The 18,398-nt window shown below is 45.6% G+C and overlaps 1 long non-coding RNA gene across 1 annotated transcript; it reads left to right on the top strand.

Annotated features, from left to right (window-relative positions):
• Window positions 1–1,933: 1,933 nt before the first annotated feature.
• LOC142559612 (uncharacterized) lies at window positions 1,934–8,726 on the top strand. Its single transcript, XR_012823173.1, has 3 exons — window positions 1,934–2,045; window positions 2,150–2,232; window positions 8,642–8,726. It is a non-coding gene; the product is annotated as an uncharacterized LOC142559612 (long non-coding RNA).
• The last annotated feature ends 9,672 nt before the right edge of the window (window positions 8,727–18,398 follow it).

The raw sequence follows: 18,398 nt of genomic DNA, 5'->3' as shown, positions 1-18,398 counted from the left end.
CACGATTTCGCATGGGAGGTAGCCCAAAGAACGTACCGAACTAAAGAATATTACAGGATAGACGATGTTTACAAGCGTAATGATCGCTCACACCTGCCATTAGGAAGACATACCATACGCGGAAAGCACGTTTGTGATCTATGTAGGTGAGACTTGTCAAAATGTAAAAATATATTCAACATAACTTTACGCTTGCAGAACAATTGTATTGCACATGAGCAACTAGCGACGTAGACACTGAACTTGTATAAAAGGTTAAGATTTTCTTCTGAAATGAGCATTCAAGTGCGCTTCCAAGTTAAACACTGCTTCAAAGATGCTGGCTTTCGGCGCTTCCCTTTGCGTTCTTGCTGTCTGTGCCAGCTTGTCAGCTGCGACCAACTATGAAGACGACAAAAAGTATTTTGCTAAGCAGAGAGTCAGCGACGTAAGTGCTCTATTCGTGTTTTACTTCTTTAAGTGCTCTCATTTTTGTCCATTCCTTACATAATTTACCCATAGCGTTTGAATGCTGGTGACAATACTATCGGTTGACATAATAAACTTATATTTCCGGTATGTATCTATAGAATATAGAGACAGATTGGGTTGTAATTGTGGCGAGGCCCACTCTGGCATCTAGGTTTTGGCATCTAGCTTTTGGCACAATCCATTGTGGCATATTTTTCGTAAATCTGCCCTGCACATGCAAATACAAAAAGAAAGAAAATATGCAATTCTTACGAGAACTCTATAGTGTACTTACGCACTTGTGTGAACAACATAGTAGAACCGCCGTGGTTGCTCAGTGACTATGGTGTTGGGCTGCTGAGCACGAGGTCGCGGGACAAAATCCCGGCCACGGCGGCCACATTTCGATGGAGGCGAAATGCGAAAACACCTGTGTACTCAGATTTAGGTGCACGTTAAAAAACCCCAGGTGGTTAAAATTTCCGGAGTCCTCCACTACAGCGTGCCGCATAATCAGAAAGTGGCTTTGGCACCTAAAACCCCATAATTTTAACAACATAGTCTAAGCACTTTTGCGCGATAAGCTAAATACCAATAATGAATTCAAATACGTGCTTTATTTCCTATTTCGTAGCAACGCAGCGGTTGCAAACTCTGTCCGTATCTTTGTGAGTACTACACTTCGCAAAAGTTGTAAAGCCTTCACTGAAAAAGCTACCAGGGCGCTCGGGAGCAATTTGGCACAGCTCGCTTCAAAGAGTCGTTTTATGTTTGCGAAGAGGACACACAACGTGCGTCTCATCGGGGTGTCTGACGGCTTTATTTCAAGGTGCTCGAAGTGCATATTCGATCTGTGATGACAGCGGTTCACTGTGGTCCAGCTCTAGTAGTTTACACGAAAGCTCCGCTTCAGCGTGTGCAATGTCTATACCTATTACATGGAAAAGTGCCTCTATCAGCAATTAAAAAGCTGCGGACGACGGCGAACGACGTTGATTACGCGCTAATCTTTAACATACGTCTGTCGCAGCGAAAACAAACAATTACGAAGAGCTAGGTGCACCGCTCGCTTCCAGCGCCATCTCTGCTCCTTTATCATGGAAGAAAGTAGGCAGAGCCACAAATTATTGCGTCACCCACTGATACCACCTGCACGATGGCACATTTATTTCCTCGCGCGCGCCGTAGCTGTCACTGCAGGGTAGCTGTATGGTGACAGAGCATAAAAAACGACGTGGTTAAAGAACGCATTTCAAGCTTTAACTGATTGTACGGGACACCAAACTAAACACAACTCTGTGTGCGTTCCGAGAGGTGATTCAAATAGCAGTTGAGCGGATTACGTGCACTACAGTGTATTTGATAGCGTAGGAACTGCGTCAAGGATTCTGCGCATATATCTTAAGAAACGCGACTCTGCAACGCCGTATTGATTTCTGGTTTTTACAGATGACTGCAATTCCGGAGAGACTTTACGTAAGAGTTGCAAGCGACCGCATCGACAGCGTTAACCCATGTTTTTCTATGGTAAGAAATAATCGCATCAGCAGACTGTCATACACTGTGACATATGCAGTAGGCCAACAACACAATCCGTAAGTAACATAGTAGCATTTCCTTAAGCTTCCAGTTTCCGCGAGGCAGTTGTTTTCCTTGTGGCAGCTTTTTTGTTTATTCACGTTACTACCTTCCTGGACAGGGTTACGTTCGAAACAGAGATGGAGATTTCAACTACTAGCCCTCATAAGGAAGCGAACGCTGTGGATTTCAAACTTCAGCAACGTAAGCGATCCCCTTTCTAAAATACTAGTTTTCATCGTAGACAGCGCACAGGTTAATAATTAAAAAGCAGAAATCTCGACAATAATTTAGTGGAGATGCAGCAGTAACTGCGAGAGAAATCCGTTTGCATTACACCGCACCTCACTAGCGTCCCGGATCAATGATTTAAACAGACTTCATCACATTGCAAATTGTTGTTCAGGAAAACGTCCAGGCTCCTCTAGGAGCGAAGTATAAAGTTTGCAAACAGGGATAAGGTGCCTCCTAAAGGCTGGTGAACGTTTCAATAGGAGGACCTATCTTCGTAAAGGCGACCTCGTCATCCTCGGCATGTTAGTTTTAAAGGGTTAGTGCAGTGACGTCAAGTGCAGTTTTTGTCGGTGGCTGTTGGTTATAAAAGAAGAGACTTCAGAGGTAATGAGCGCTGTCGCCTGACGTCTGTCAGCGTCGTTCCCAAGACGAGGGGACAAGAGCGTAAGAGTGGGAAGGCGGGGAGAAAAGAAAAGAAAGAAAAGGAGAGAAAGAAAAAAAACGGGAAGACAACCAACACGAAAAACAAAGAAGAACAAGAAAAAGAAGAAAAGAAGGGGGGCATGGGAGGGCGTTTGGGAAAGCGACAGGTTAGGAAGCATTCAGGGGTGTCGTTGACTGAATGTTTTTTTGTGGCGTTAGAAGAGCCGGTCAGGCGGTAAGTGCGCGAGTAACACAAAAGACTCTCCCTCCAAAAAAACATGAGTTGAAGAGTGACTTGAGCAGCATAGCAGCATTGCGTCGAGTAATTTTGAAGTAGTTAAAATCGCGACAAGGAGTCTGGCTGCAATCTAACTGGAAGGCAGCGTCGTGGTCTTTTAAGGGACGTTAGCCCCAGTAGCTCAATGTAGGTGTCGTTACGGCGGAATACAGAAATGGCGATGCCCTGTGTGGCTGAGACGCCGAAAAAGGTATACTGACGTCTGGAACTGTGGAATGTGTTGGTGAGGGTGTTTCAAAAAACATATAATAAAAAACAGATAAAGACAAGGAGAAAAAAGAGGGGGGAACCAAAACAGGAATAACAAATAGGAAGGTGAGGAGGGCCGAACGGTAGGGGGCAGGTGTATATGGGAAAAGGGGGGACGTACAGTTGATATAAACGTAAGAACATGAAATAGTATATTAAATTGAGTAGTACGCAGGAAAAATATTTCGAAATGGAGGAATAAGCGAGGTAAGGAATTCATGTTCTTTTGGGGGGGTCTTTTGTGTTACTCGCGCACTTACCGCCTGGCCGGCTCTTCTAATGCCAAAAAAAAAAAAACATGCCGCCAACGACACCACTGAACGCTTCCTAACCTTTCGCTTCCCCAACGCCCTCCCATGGCCCCTTCCTTTCTTTCTTTTTCTTGTTATTCCTTTTTTTCCTCTTGATGTCCCCCCCGTTTTTTTCTTTCTCTCCTTTTCTTTCTTTTCTTTTCTCCCCACCTTCCCACCCTCGCGATCTTGTCCCCTCGTCTTGGGAACGACGCTCACAGACGTCAGGCGACAGCGCTCATTACCTCTGAAGTATTTTCCTTTATAACCAACCGCCACCGACAAAAACTGCACATGACGTCACTGCACTAAGCCTTTAAAACTAACATCACTAGGAGGACGAGGCCGCCTTTGATGAAGATAGGTCCTCCTATCGAAACGTTGGCCAGCCTTTCTGAGGCTCCTTATCCCTTTTACCAAACTTCATACCGCAGTGTGCTATTCCATCTGTTAGCCCCCTTCTTGATTTTGGACGAGGAGCGAAGTGCAACTGATGCTGATAGGGAGCAGAGCACCGTCAATAGATCGTTACTGATGAGCGGGTTTACGGGACAGCGGGCGAATCGAGACATCGAAGCGCCGCACAAAATGAAGAGTTTTAGCTCAGCGATTTTTCGCTCGGTCGAGCTCAGTAAAATCCCTGAATAAAACCTAAAAGGCCGCGACATGCTTTTATTTTACCGACGCCGCTGCTGCGAGGAGCCTGAGAGAAGGCAGGAGAGAAGGTCTGCGTCTCCCAATTGGATGAGCGTCATCACGTGGTATTTTCCGGGCCAGTTTCTCCATTTTTCTTTCTTTTTTCCCGCGTCTCGGCGCACTACCCCACCATGACAGTTGGCCGTCGTGTTTCCGCCGCGAGGCTTTCGTGTGGGATTTCGCATGTTTTGGCTAAGTTTCGTGGCTAACTGCGTCATTGAAGGACTCAGTTTTTGGTTTGTTTTACGTTAGGGATTTGATTTTAAGAGTAGTGGAGGTGCGAACGCGTATGGACGGGGCTTTTTGCCTTGTTGACGGGTTCCGGAGCTCAGTCACGGGTAAGCTTATGCACGGGTACTCGTTCAGAGTTGTTCTCCTGATCGCGCTATCGTCCACAGGTGTATGAAGCTATGGAGTGCGTAGGTCGTGTTCTGTCATATATCGTGTTAGACACGTAAGACGTGTCATTGTTGTTGCACTGAGAGTGCGTAGTTTTGTCAGTCCATGCTTTCGTTAGGCGCTGCAAATATATTTTGCCAGAACAAGCTGTTCGCTACCAGTGCAAATGATTGTCACCATTGTGAGTAGGCGTTCTCCGCTTCGCCTTCTCGGCAGGATAAAGCGGTGCACGAGTTTTATAGCTCAGATTGACTTGGAGCGGCGTAAATGAGGGAAGTGCTCATTGATGGAAACCATTTCTACGTGGTACTTTCGTCCTTGCATACGCTTTGCTCAGAAATGAAGTGCACGTTTCACTGTGATGTTTGCACTTGAGAGCCAACGGCGCCAGTTTGTCATAAAAGCGTAGGACCAGTTTCACTGCATGAAGAGATGCCAGCGTCATGATGAAACGACGAGAATTGGCGGCGAGCTCCACCACTGGAAAAGTTGGCTCCACCGTCGGCGTGACGTGGCATGAGGGATCACGTGGACACAGCGGCCGCGTCGGCTGCTTCGGAAACGTCGAAGCGAGCTGAAAACGAAAAATTTAAAGTCCCACCTGCGCCGCGGTTCTGATTAAGTAGTGAGGCTTTACTGCTTTGGGTGTCAACTTAACAACATCTGAAACTACTATAATAGGTAGTGGCTGCCTTTGGCGGCTTGCAGCATGGTAGGCTACTGCTCGGTGCCGCAGTGCCGGACGTACGCAACGGAACCCGGGGTTACCCTTATTCACACGTAGCCGCAGGGCAAGGAGCTGCGTGAAGCGGCTGGCGAAATTTAGAACCGGCAGGCAGCCATCGGCTACAACTCGATTATGCAGCGAGCACACACGCGAGGAAGATTTCTGCTATGGAGCCGGGACTGCGCGATATGTTCGGCGAGTAGCAGAAAACGCTCACTGAAAAGCTCGCCCGCGCCCGCTGCCCGGCTAATGTCTGGACGGTTTGGTCTATGAACTTGTTGATGCTAGATACTGGCAAGTTCACTGGAACGGAAAGGGAGCGGTAAGACGCACATTAAAGAAAGACATGGCATATAATCGTGTTTGTGTTAAGAATTAATGCGCTGGATTACAAAAAAGAAGCAGAGGGAATTAGCACGCTGAGAAGACCGATAAACATACAGTGCGACGCAACTTGAGAAATAATATTGAAATGTCCAAGAATTTTGAAGGCAAAAAATATTGAATCGTCGCGACGGCGCATAACAGTCGCCGTAGGCGTCGATCGAAGTCTCTATAACGAAACTATTTTTGGGCAGTTCTGATAGCGTCCACGCAACAATGGTTGCTATTGTACTGTCAAATGCTGCGGCCTAAAGCTTACGGAACGCATGCATACGCGCAGTCGGTCGCTGCGAACACATGCGATCGTCGCATTGAGGCTTAATTCTCTTATGCCCCATTTGTTTATACAGACAGCCTACTATAAGAACATACTTCACATAGTTTACTTTCAGCGTTTGCCTACCTTTCACGCAAGAAGCCAGTTCGGGAGACTCCTTCATGGCGACCGCGAGTAGTGGCGTTCGCTGCACGTATTCGGTAAAGAGATGCTGTAAACGATTCTGTGCTTTAAGTTTGCCCAACATTATTATATCGACACTCAAAAACTTCCCTCGTTTTGAGAGTACCTACATAAATGTCCAGGAGGGCTGCAGCGTGGTGTTTTTATTGAGCGCCGTAAGCGAAACCTAGGAGGAGCGCGCCGCGTGATCCCTCATGCTACGCAAGGGATGGCGCTTCCGACAGATGGCGACTCCGTAACTCCTCGCCCTCAATAGCTGAGATGCTCCGCGTTGAACGCGCACGTTTCTATATGGCGCTCGCGTTATTCAGGCGAATACGTCACGTGGCCTGCGCTCGGTCATAATGGTACTAAAACTATGAAATTATGAAGCTACACAAGCTGCACACACGGCAGTCGATTGGGTATACGCACATACACACGTACGCACTTCGAGCAGCGCAAGCGAATCCAAGTTGTTGAATCGCCAGCTACATAGTGCTGCCCACACGCGAGCCTATCGATCTGATCAATGCAATAGAAACGGGAGAACCTGACCAATGCAACAGAAATAACTCGCGAAGCGGGTTAATCTGCGCAAGCCGCGACAGTGTTCTTGCCTACGAATGCAATGCATGGCAGCGGACGACATAACACTCAAACAAAGCTCTGACATGTATATAAACATCGTGTACATTACGTGTACATTTTTGGCGGGAGAAAGAACTCTGATTTTTGCGCTAGTAGCCTACACTAAAAGGAATTTCTCCACCAAACTAGCCTCAAAAGCCTTCTAACTGGAAGCAGGCAGCCAACCCGTATCCACAAAACAAGCGCGCAGTATGTGGTATGCCACTGTTCGCTTCACTTTGCCGAGTGTTTGAAGCATTCGCCTTACGTGAGTACGAGCCACTTCTCCCGGCTTGCACAGCCGCCGGGATCGGCCCACAATCTCGCTAACGAACGCGGACCCGAAAAACACCGACCACCGGGAGGCTTACAGCTTCGCTTTAAAATAACTTCCAACATAGGGCGTACGGGCAGTTACGCGTAGCCGCGGCTAGGCTTAAGGCGGAGACTAAAAATACGCGCGCTCTCCCGCTACCGTAATACAGTGTGGCCTAAACCCCGTGCCATGCCGCATTGGGCGTACAGCAAGAAGGCGCGCAAGTCACTAGCCTTCTCGACGGACGATTCACTCATTTTGCACTTGGGTTTTACTCCAAACAGCAAAGCAGTCATTCCAAGTGTAATCAACGGTACAATATGATAGAAATTTCCTGATGAAAACTTTTCAAATGCTCTTGAATAACCTGCACACCTCGTCAGCGCGAAGTGAAATGCAAGTGCTGGATGCTCTCAATTCAGTACTTCGAACTCTTGAGTAAGCATCATGGCTCACCTGCATCATTCTATTCGCACTGAAGTCAAGAAGGCTGGGGTTCAGCTGAACAATATACTGCCACGCACTCCAACGTACTGCTGACGCCCACCGCCTCCTTCGTCTTTACTTCTGACTTCAACATGCATCGCTGTGGGGAAACACCAAGATTAGCTTCAGACAGCAGAATGACGGCAGCCTAACGTGTCGGCGGAGCAGTTGCTTGGACGTGACTGATTTCCAAGCGCTTTGCTCCGTGCACACACAGTGTTCCCTCTATCCCGCTTTCCTCTTTTTGTTCCCCCTTTCCCTTCCCCAGTGTAGTGCAGCAAACCGGACACTCGTCTGGTTGATCTCCCTGCCTTTCCTCTCTTTGCTATCTCTCTCTCTTGAACACAAAACTTAAGATCCAGATCAGATATGCAAAAAGGCTACATGGCGATATATGAAGTGACACGTGATTAAATCAAGCAGACCAGGCGACTATTTTGACCACCCTGTTTCAAGATTGATGTCTGTAAGCATAGTCATCATCAGCTGTGGCGGAGATCGACGGTGATGACACGAGCCAGTGCTTTTTGTGCTGTCAGGGATTAGGCGACACTGATGACGAATAGGAGGAAATTGTGGTTGGAGAAGCAGTGTCAGCGCAGAAGGCAGTTTTGAAGCATTCCAATGCCATAGCTTCAAGGTTGATTTTCTGTCGACATTACAACTTATATGTCGCATGTGCCAACCGCTCTAAATAATTTGTGACTCTCTCAGTAAATTGAGGCTCTGCGACGTAAATATCAATTTGACAGGCACTCAAAAAATTTAAATCGGAACGCAATATGATTGTGCCAGTACTCGTTCGAATTAGAAGTTACATCTGCAGCTGTCTGCCGATTCTTTGTTATGAGGCGGCAGATCACAGCGGCAATACCAATGACTTCAGTCTCTGCAGCAATAGTACCTCAAGCACGCATCATCCACCACGGATACAAATCTTATCATGGTTATTTCAAGTTTATATAAAGGGAGGTATTAGCCACTGAAAAAAAAAACACAATTTCACAATAACCTAACAATGTTATTTTTGTATTGTTAACAGATGCTGGACCTACATTCTTCAAGCTTATGTACCTGAATGACCAACGCACTTGCCTGATCTTGCTAAGGAGAGGTGACAGAACAATGAGAGGCAAGTTTCACTTTACTTTTCGCTCCATATATATTTACCAACAAGAACAAGGAATTATATAGTCCCAATAAGTCAGGAAATGCTTAAATGGTATCATTAGAATGCCCGCAAAAAGTGTTCGTGGCATACCAGCAGAAAAATATCCTTCATGCAGTTACCCTTGCTGAGCGCATCGGGTTGCGTTACCTGGTAGTTTCGTCAAAGGAAGATTTCTCAAGAATGTTTGTAATTTTCTGGATCGAAATCGCGATCGCACTTGTTGAGGCTGTGTGAAACGGTGGTTGGTGCTGTAAGACTGACACAGTACTTGCTGAAGATGAGCTTTTAGTACATTCAAGTGCTCGATATGATTATGCTTATTATAATAGATTATGGCACACATGTACAGTACTTTGACAATTCATTCGGAAATATTGAAAGGAAATGGGCATGGGGGACGTCTTGTAGACTCTTCTCTACTGTCACGATGCACTAAGGTTGGAAGGAGAAACCCTCTATTCTCTAAGAAGTCGTTACATCGCTTACATGCACCTAGGGCGCCTAGTGTCAATCGTCAATGATATATGTAGGTACCAAGAGCTAACGTCAATGTCAACAAGCGTCCCTTGTGGAAAAACGACAGCACGCTTTTCCAAGAAACTAAGGGCGGCTGTGTCAAGAAATAAAAGATTGGCTATTATTTCATTGGCCCATCAGGCTATGACTTTCCTAACCAAGGCCACGCACCTGGCAGGCAGTAACCCCCTGCTCGGGGGAAGGAGGGGGAGACTTTAATGCCCCGCATCCGACGTGGGGATACGTGAAGAGTACACCTAAGGGCAAAGGTCTATGGGAAGAGAGCATCGAGGCAGGGCACCGATCCGATACAACTAACAAGACGGGGAACTTCAATCAGCAGGGGCATGACGCCCGACCTCGCCTTCACCAATAACATTACACGAGCGTCGTAGTCTAACACAGGTGTGGATCTGGGCAGCGACCACTACATCACAGCGATGGCAGTAGGCTTGCACAGGACCGAGAAAATGATATTCAAGCTAGTGGACTGGGACAAGTTCAGAGAGCTGAGTACCGGTAGGTCTGCGGAGGACGCGGACGCATCCCTACACGGGTGGATGATCAACTCCAGACGGATCTCGAGGCAGCAACGGGAACGGCCCCACCGACCTGGAAGCTGAGAAGATGGACAGTAGACTCGCCCACATGCTAGAGCTCAAGCAATCGTTGCTGCAAAAATGGAGAGGGCAATGCCTGAACCATCGGCTGCGGTAGAAGACTGCGGAGCCAAACCACAGCATCGAACAACACTGCTCTATGCTAGCTAGGTAGCAATGGGACGACATCTGAAACATGATTGACGGGCAGGTACGCAAAGGCGGCTCTTGGAAACATCTGAAACACTTCTTGGACGGCGCGAACACCAAGACCGCGCAGTGGTACGCGATCAGCAAGCTGCCATACAAGGCTTGCAAGACCGAAACACCGAACGAGCTCATAGCAAGACTGACGGCCAAGTACCTCCCCGCGGCGGATGCGGCAGCCCCCGAGAACGCGACCTCCCAATACTCGGGTTGACCTAACGCGGAGCTTGATGCCGACTTCACCACGGAAGAGAACAGGGAGCATATATATCCCTGACCGTCAGCAGAATACTTGGTACTCAACACATCAGCCCACACTACATCAATTGGTTCCCCGCACACATGGGACCATCGGAGGGGCCGCTCCCTAACCTCAACGATACGGAACACGAGGCCGCACGAGACCCAATTCACCGTGTGAGCCCGGACTCCCTCTCGGCAGGATGGGAGAGCGAGCGCGACCTCCTCGTCACTTACAAAGATCTCACCCAGCACTATAAGTTAGTCAAGAGAACCGTGCCGCTACCGCACAAAGCACTCAATAAAGCGCAATAAGTCACGTGCAGGCGGCTTCAGACGGGCACCTGCCCATGCCCCGGCCTTCCTGCACAACATCTTTCTGGACGCGCACACTCACAATACGTGTCGCTTTTGTAAAGATATAGCTAGCCTTGCTCACATGCTCTAGGGTTGCCTCCCACGCCGGGGGCCAGGACCACCAAGGAAGAGCCGGATTGAGCTCTACGCAGCTCGTACCTTGAAGTACAGCTCTGGGCTGTCCATCGGGCCCATGACGCGGCGGAGGGGCATGGCCTCTCTGTCCCGTCGTGGGAGCAGCCCGCTGCGCGCTAATCGCGAGCACTGAGGGACCTCAATAGCGTTATTCATCCATGCATTCATCGGGCTACATATTTCAAAATCAAATTAACAGACTTAGATGGGCTAGTTGGTTGCGGACTTGGTGGAACATGACTAAAACGGCGTGTTTTTGAGGAGTGGACACAGAAACAAGCTGAAGTTCGGCGCCGGTCCTGTGTGCATTCTTTCTGTGTCCTGTCCTCAAAAACGCGCCGTTATTATCATGTTCTTCAGAATCGGCACTTGCATTAAAGCGTCTGGCGCCCTAAAACGGTTAGACAAATGTCAGGAAAATACCGTGCCACACTATACAAGCATGCGTGGCAATAATATCTTTTTTTCTTTTTCTTTCTTCTTTCCCGTATTTCCTTTTTTTTTTTGCTACGAGGACAGGAACTTTGCAGCCAGTCCTAAAAATGCACATTGATGAAAGCGCTGACGGCAAGTTAGCGCGTAAATTTGCACGCGACCTTAAGCACACCGGAATAAAGACAAAGTTTTGATGCTGCCTCAACAAATCTCAGCTCTTTGGTTCAACGAAGACGGTAGTTTGTCCAGCGCAGCTGTAAGAAGTCGGAGTATGTCAAATAAAGACCGCAGTGATTAGTAGCAGCAGGTCGTGAGAAAAGTTAACGTTGCCTGAGAAAAGTGATAGTGCAATGTCGGGAGCATGCTGTCTGCTTCAATCGGCTTCTCATTCTGACGTCTGTTAGTAGACAGCATCATAAGACATTTATTTTTTCGTGTTTGCCTCGAAGAAAACTTCACTTAATTAGCAGAGTGCTTTCTGTTTGTAGCTTAATGAACGTGAAATAAGCGCTGACATTATGAGTATCTGCTACACCAGTTTGAAAGCATTATCCTTCCTATAATAGCTAACTAGGCCAAACAAAACTATCGAACCTTAACAGGTCCTGCCAGACACTATAACGAGAGTGTTGTGTGGATGCGTACAAAGACTGGAAATACAGACCGTAAGAGCATTTCAATTGTTGAAAATCGACTAACTGTACATTTCTATACCTTTCTCCAAATCAAGATTGCAGATCAAGACAAATTTACCGGCACTTGTTGCCCTTTCCTTTCGAATCCTGTGTTGGCTCGAACGCAAATATGGAACGAGAGGCTCGTCACTACGATTGCAAAGTGCATTAATCTGTCAGCATAGTGAGCGCTGGAACGTTGCACCGGACACATAACGCCCGATGGTAGCCTTGCCCGATGGTAGCCTTCAAATGTAGCCCTGAAATGGTAGCCGCCCGATGGAAGCCTTGGAAAGTTAAGGACTTCCAGTCCTTTACGTTTCAGCTGCTTGACACCACAATTAGTTAAAACAATAAGGTGTTTGCTTAAAGATTGTTTGAGATACCTTAAACGGCCAAAGCGGGGATAGAAAGTACGCCCAATACCAAAATTCATTTTGCATTTGCATTCATTATAACATGCAATTAGATAATATAGGTCAGTAAAATCTGTTTTTCGAGTGATTAGTATGCGCATAAAATATATTTGCAGTTAATCGTAGCAACCTTCACATATATCGTTTCTAAATATAGTGCTGGAAAGGACCACTGTAACGGCAGCACAACATGTGGCAAACTGATTTTTGCCGGGCGCCGTGGCTTCATCGTCCTTCAAAATACATTTCTCGAACAAGCCAAATAGGCATTTTGTTTCAAAAAAACGTCGTATCTATCGCCATTTAATAAAAAGGTTGCGGCATTCTAGTGGGCCAGGGTATTACAGGGTAGGTGAGTTCGTCTATTTTTTTCTGGCCAATAAAAGAAAAGAGTCAATGTTCTGCTATCGCACTCGTTTTCTTCTGTAGGAAAGATTCTGACGGTAATATTGTTACGACTACCCTGTGTGATGGAACAATAAGAGGACGTTAGGCTTTGTGCGCACATTACCGCGTCCTGGCCCTCCACGCGCTCTATGTTGTGATGTGTGCACGTGTACGTCAGTGTTGTCTCCCCTCAGCGAGAGAGACAGATAAGCTTTGTGTGCGCCTTCGCACCTTCAGATCTTCGGCGCGAGAGATGCCGGTGGTGTCCGTACATGCGTGGGTGCGCGTCAGTGTCTTTCTCTCTGCAGCGCCGGTGACAGTTGAAAAAAATGTCGCAGTCTTGCCCTAAAGGCGAAGCCTCGATTGCGATATCAAATCAACAGACAGCTTACATCAGACGCTTAGAAATCAAATTAACAAGCATGGTGTATCGAGCGCGGAGGCAAACACGAACACATCCGTCGATGACCGCGGACACTCGCAGTCAAAACGCTGGCGCGAGGAAGCACGGCAGCAGCAGCGAGCGAATTGCCTTCGCGCTGCCTCGCTTCAAACCGAACTTAGCGGAGAGAGCACAGCGCGTGCAATAGTGTCAGCCTTCGGCCCGCCTATACTCTGTAAGCACAAGAAATTGTTTTTAAGGTAGGATCCGCACGGCGGCCCTTAGGTGCGCCACGCGCAGCTGCTGAAGTACTAGAACGCCCTTCCCCTCACCCTTACAGAAAGCACAGCGTTTTGCCCCTTGTCTTCTCCCCTGCTGCATTGCGCGCGATAGAAGACGGCGCGCTTTCTCTCCGCCTTCTTACCTAGCACGTGCGAGATCGAACCACAATGCTTCTCGGCCTACTGTCACAAGTTTTAACTCGCACCCACAGCATACATCGGGAAGCCGCGACGTTACCACCCTTGAACTTTAAATTTTAACATCGGGGCGACAGCGATGACGCCGTCGCCGTGATGTTCCGCCGAACTGACTTCTGTGTGCGGAGCGGTGGCAGCGAGCATGGAGAGTGTCTGCTCCCTCCTTTTGGGCGTTGACGTGGTGGAAATTCTATAAAAGCTGCCCCGGCTAATGGACTTCTGCTTTCAGCACAAGCTATGAGCGTTTCTTTCGCTCTCCGTCTAGAAATTTCTAGAGTTAACTGCTCCGTGGCGGTGTAATTAGGAGTTCCTATTACTCGTTACATCGAACGCCTTGCGTCTCCTCCTGGGCCCTTCTTTTGCTTCTGGTCAGGAGCTGGAGTCTGGAGAATGGGCTTATGCGCTGCCACCTTTAACGATACGCATAACGTCCCCTTCCGTTCAAAATAGTCCTCTGCCACAATGAACATTCTTAATATTCTCCAAAAATTTACTGCAAATGACTACTGGTGGCAACGAGAAGGCTCTTTGTGTCGTGCGTGTGCAACGATAGGACATCGAAAGCTTTTCCGCCAGTGACGCTGTCAACAAAATTACCAGGCAAATACGGCATACTGTTGTTGTACAAGTAAGAATAATAATACCCTGATTAAGGAATACATACCTCAAAGTAGAGCCATCTGTGTTCGGGGCGTTATGCACTCTTTGGATAAAGATGCAGAGCTGATGAAGTGTATGAGAACCAAAGTGGCCCAAAAGGGAGGCGCTTGTAAACGTCCGTCAGCCATGGAACTACATTATTAAAAATGTGATTAAAAAAGCAAGAAAATTTATATTGAAAAGTGATCAAAAGACAAGCAAAGCACATTGTAATAAAAGTGTTGACACGAAAGCAACATTGCAATTTTGTTATGAGAATATGAGGAACGGCATACTAAAGTTTGTCAAAACAACAAAGGCACGATACTGCATCACGTACAGGAAACGGTGCACTTGCTGCAGGCTAGACTTTTTATTGTTTTTGTGCAAACAGCATAACCTACCCGAGTGGATGCAAAGCAGACGCACTTAAAACAAGTTTTTTCCTTCTTTTTCTTTATTACCCTGCGCTGATATATTGTGAATCAACTCGCGAGGCGTATGATTTCTGATAAAGAGTAAGATGATTTCAGATGCTTCATTTTTCTTGAAATATACCAAGAAACGTACAGAAGCTAAAGGTGTAGCAATACCTGAAAGAAGCATCTGTACCAGTTATAAAAAAAATTGCGTTTCAAATACAGAGCAATAAGTTTCCGACAAGTTCGCAGCAATATTTAGATACTGTGCAATGTTCGTAATTAAAAAACGAGAAAGAGTATCGACGCTGGTTCACCATCGACTTTGTCAAACAGTCATGCACGGTTATTCCCTAAAGGTGAAGGTTATAAAACGCAAACCAAGGGTTTCAGATCTATAAACGATGCAAGGTATCTTACAACTGATGCACAAGTAACGATACTTGAATAACTTTCGACACAGCGGCATTTACTCCTTTTAGTTTGAAATGGAACAAAACTCGGAAGCAATGATACCGATAGCGGCATAAGCAGCCACTCCCGTACCAAAAAAAATTGTTGAGAAGGCATTGAAATATTGTTGGTCAAGGTTGAGTTTTTATTGAAGAATTATTGAGAGTTTCTTGGAGCATTGTTGGGTTGAGTGTTGAGGGCTCTTGAATATTGGCCACTGAAATTTAATTGAAACACCATTGGGTATCTCAATTTTAAATAATTGTTAAGTTACCATTGAAAGTCCATTGTGTTTAGACGGCCCGTTGTGTTCGTTTTGTTGTATGGTTGTTGGGTTACCACTGATTTGTGTTGAACTGGGGTAGTTCTGTTGACCCCTTGAGTTATTATTGCCACAGCACTGAAAAGTACATTGTGGCCCAGTTCAGACGGCATTGAGATTTCAGAAGTCGCCATTCAAATATGATTGAAGTTTCGTTGGGTTAGTGGATTTTTTTTTTCATATATTGAAATTGCTTTGCTGTTCACACTTGCATGCACCGGTGCCGGCTCATAACTTTCGCAAACACAAAGAAATGCGAAGGAAAGACTGATCAATTTGAAGTACCTTTATTTACACTAAAGATGCGTGCACATGAAACATTACTACAGTACATAAGGCACCACTACATCGAACCTGGAGACATAGGCTAGTACCTACAGCACTCTTAGCAATGTAAATACATCTGAAAAAACCTATACATATGAGCTCAATCAAAACGATCACTGTTGTCTTCAATTTCCACTTTAGAAGGCAAAGCGAGTCAAAAGGCAGGGCTTAAGCATACCGTTGTAACAACCAACTTTGAACACATGAACACTTGAAGCTGCTTGCGTGTGAAACACAAAAGTCATCTGAATATGTTATATTAAAATGTTCCGCACACTAACACATCACAGGAAGAGCTACGGCTGACTGTGAGAAAGCAAAATAACAGATTTGAAAAAAAATGACTTCACTTAAATATATACAAGCTTTAGCACACGTCTTTCACTGCGATTAAAATTTAATGAAGTACTAAAGTAGACTTTCCTGAGCTTTTTGTCTTCGAGATGTATATATTTTCATGTTGTCCAATTATTTTACAATATAACATCACTAAAATTAGCTACTAATTGAAGAGACATCATTTAGAAAGTTGTCGGGCATGGTGAACACCTGAATCATATGTTTCTGACGAGCCAGGTTTGCTTTCTTCAGAAACAAACTTGTAAAACTTTTGTGTAATAAATGCAGCTTATCTCCCTGGCACAAGTGAAGAACAAACAGTACACTATTTGATTATGTTAATGTGGGGTATAGAAGAGTTTGTTGATGGCATTTCCTCAATTCAGTGCGCTCATCTTCAGGTAATTTTTCTGGACTTGCAGAAAGCTAATTAGAGCACTTTTGGGACCTTTCTCCCTATACCCAGCAACTAAGTGGTACCTCAGTCAATAGAGATAAGGCAAGGCTGATACCTTGAACGATAAGAGAAAAAATAATTATTCAGTGCAGAAAATCGGTAGTAACACATGGCTAACACAATTCTAAACAGCCAAATAAATCAAGTACCCCAGAAATAGTCACAAAGGATGAGAAAAGGCTCCAATGACTGGACATCCCGATTGGTGAGACCGTGAAAAACGAAAATAAATGCATATACAAAACACCAATGTCCTCAATTGCGCAGGTAAAATGTTATTAAAATGCTACCAGAATTTTATTGCATAAAATACATAAAAGTTGGAAAAAAAAATAAGCAGTAACAAATACGGAGGGAGATACAGCACCCATGTTGAAAAAAAATTACAAATGACATACATGCATATTTAAGCTCCCGACAATTTTTTCTCCAATATATACAAATAGAACGCACGCACTCACCGCATAAAAAAGGTTCCTGCCCCTGGAGAATGCAGCACAGTACAAAGCCGCGTCATGGGAACCGAAAAGTAGAGCTTAGTATGTTGAAAAACTACGAATGTTTGCATACGTACAAACAGGCATGTGACATGTCATGTCTTGAATAGATGAAATTCATAAATCTTACACCCAAAGGAAGTTACCATCACTCTTATTGGCTTCCTCAGGGGACTCCTTGAAGTTGAACTAGAAAAATGTACATCAGCATTAAAAACAAAGAGAAGACCCCCTATAGTGTTCTTCCTAAAATAAACAGCGCAAATAACTTCATGTATCAATTCTATGTGCACTTTGCCAATTCAGTGTACATTTATATCTGACAACCACGCAAACAGAGACGACAAGGATGAATTAAAGTAGGAACACACATGAACGCTGACTCAACTAGCAGTTTATTCGTGAAGACAAAGATTTTAAACACACTGGCCAACTTCACAAAGAAAAAGCCATGGATGCACAGCAGAAGCAGCCCGGCACAACAAAAAAGGACCGAAAGACGTCCTGTAGAATAAACATGTGCGCTAAAAACTAACAAAGACATGAAAACTGAAAGGGTTGTCCTGTAAGTGATATTAACGAGAAGTACTGCAGCAACGTTTTCCCACTAAAGGTCACAGAAATCTTGCTTATTATTTTTCTTTGTGATCAATAAATAATGCTTCCATAAGTCCTCTTGTGTTCTGGTCTTTGTGATAAAACAATCGTTCTTTCTGCTCTATACCGCAACACCAGAGGAGTTCCAGAAGCAATATTTATTGATCACAAACGAAACGAATGCATAATCAAGTTATCTGTTGCCCTTATTGGGAAGAAGTTGCAGTTCTGAAGAGTATTTCTCGTTGGGTAGTACCACTTACCGGACAAATCTTTCGCTTTCTTGAAAGATTTGTCGGATAGTTCTCGTTTTTCACGCACGTTTATTCTACATGACATGGCTTTTTCACATTTTTTTCCTGTCGCACGTGGCTGTTTCGGCCATGCATGCACGGCTTTTTACTTTTGTCAAGTTGACCAGTGTCTTTAATGCCTCTGTCATCAAAAGTACACTATTAGATGAGCTTGCGCTCGTGTGTGCTCCTACCTATTTCGTCGTCCGTCGTCCGCCTCTGTTCGTGCTGCTGTTTACAGTACGCACGTATAACTTGGTTGCGCTGGTAAACATTCTCACAAACAAAAGTAAATGCCTCCCCTCAAAAGATAGCCCATCCTTTACTACTAAACGCCAGAGCAAATCGAAAGTAAGCCTTCACAGCGTCCATGCGGCAGCTATCACACCACAGAGCAGCACAAAAAATAGTTCAAAATCCCACTTGATCGAGAGTGGCAACAGAGATGTGAGCTTGCT

Source organism: Dermacentor variabilis, chromosome 10 (genome assembly GCF_050947875.1).
Source record: "Dermacentor variabilis isolate Ectoservices chromosome 10, ASM5094787v1, whole genome shotgun sequence".
Taxonomy (NCBI): Eukaryota; Metazoa; Arthropoda; class Arachnida; order Ixodida; family Ixodidae; genus Dermacentor; species Dermacentor variabilis.
This window is presented reverse-complemented; position numbering and strand designations above follow the sequence as displayed.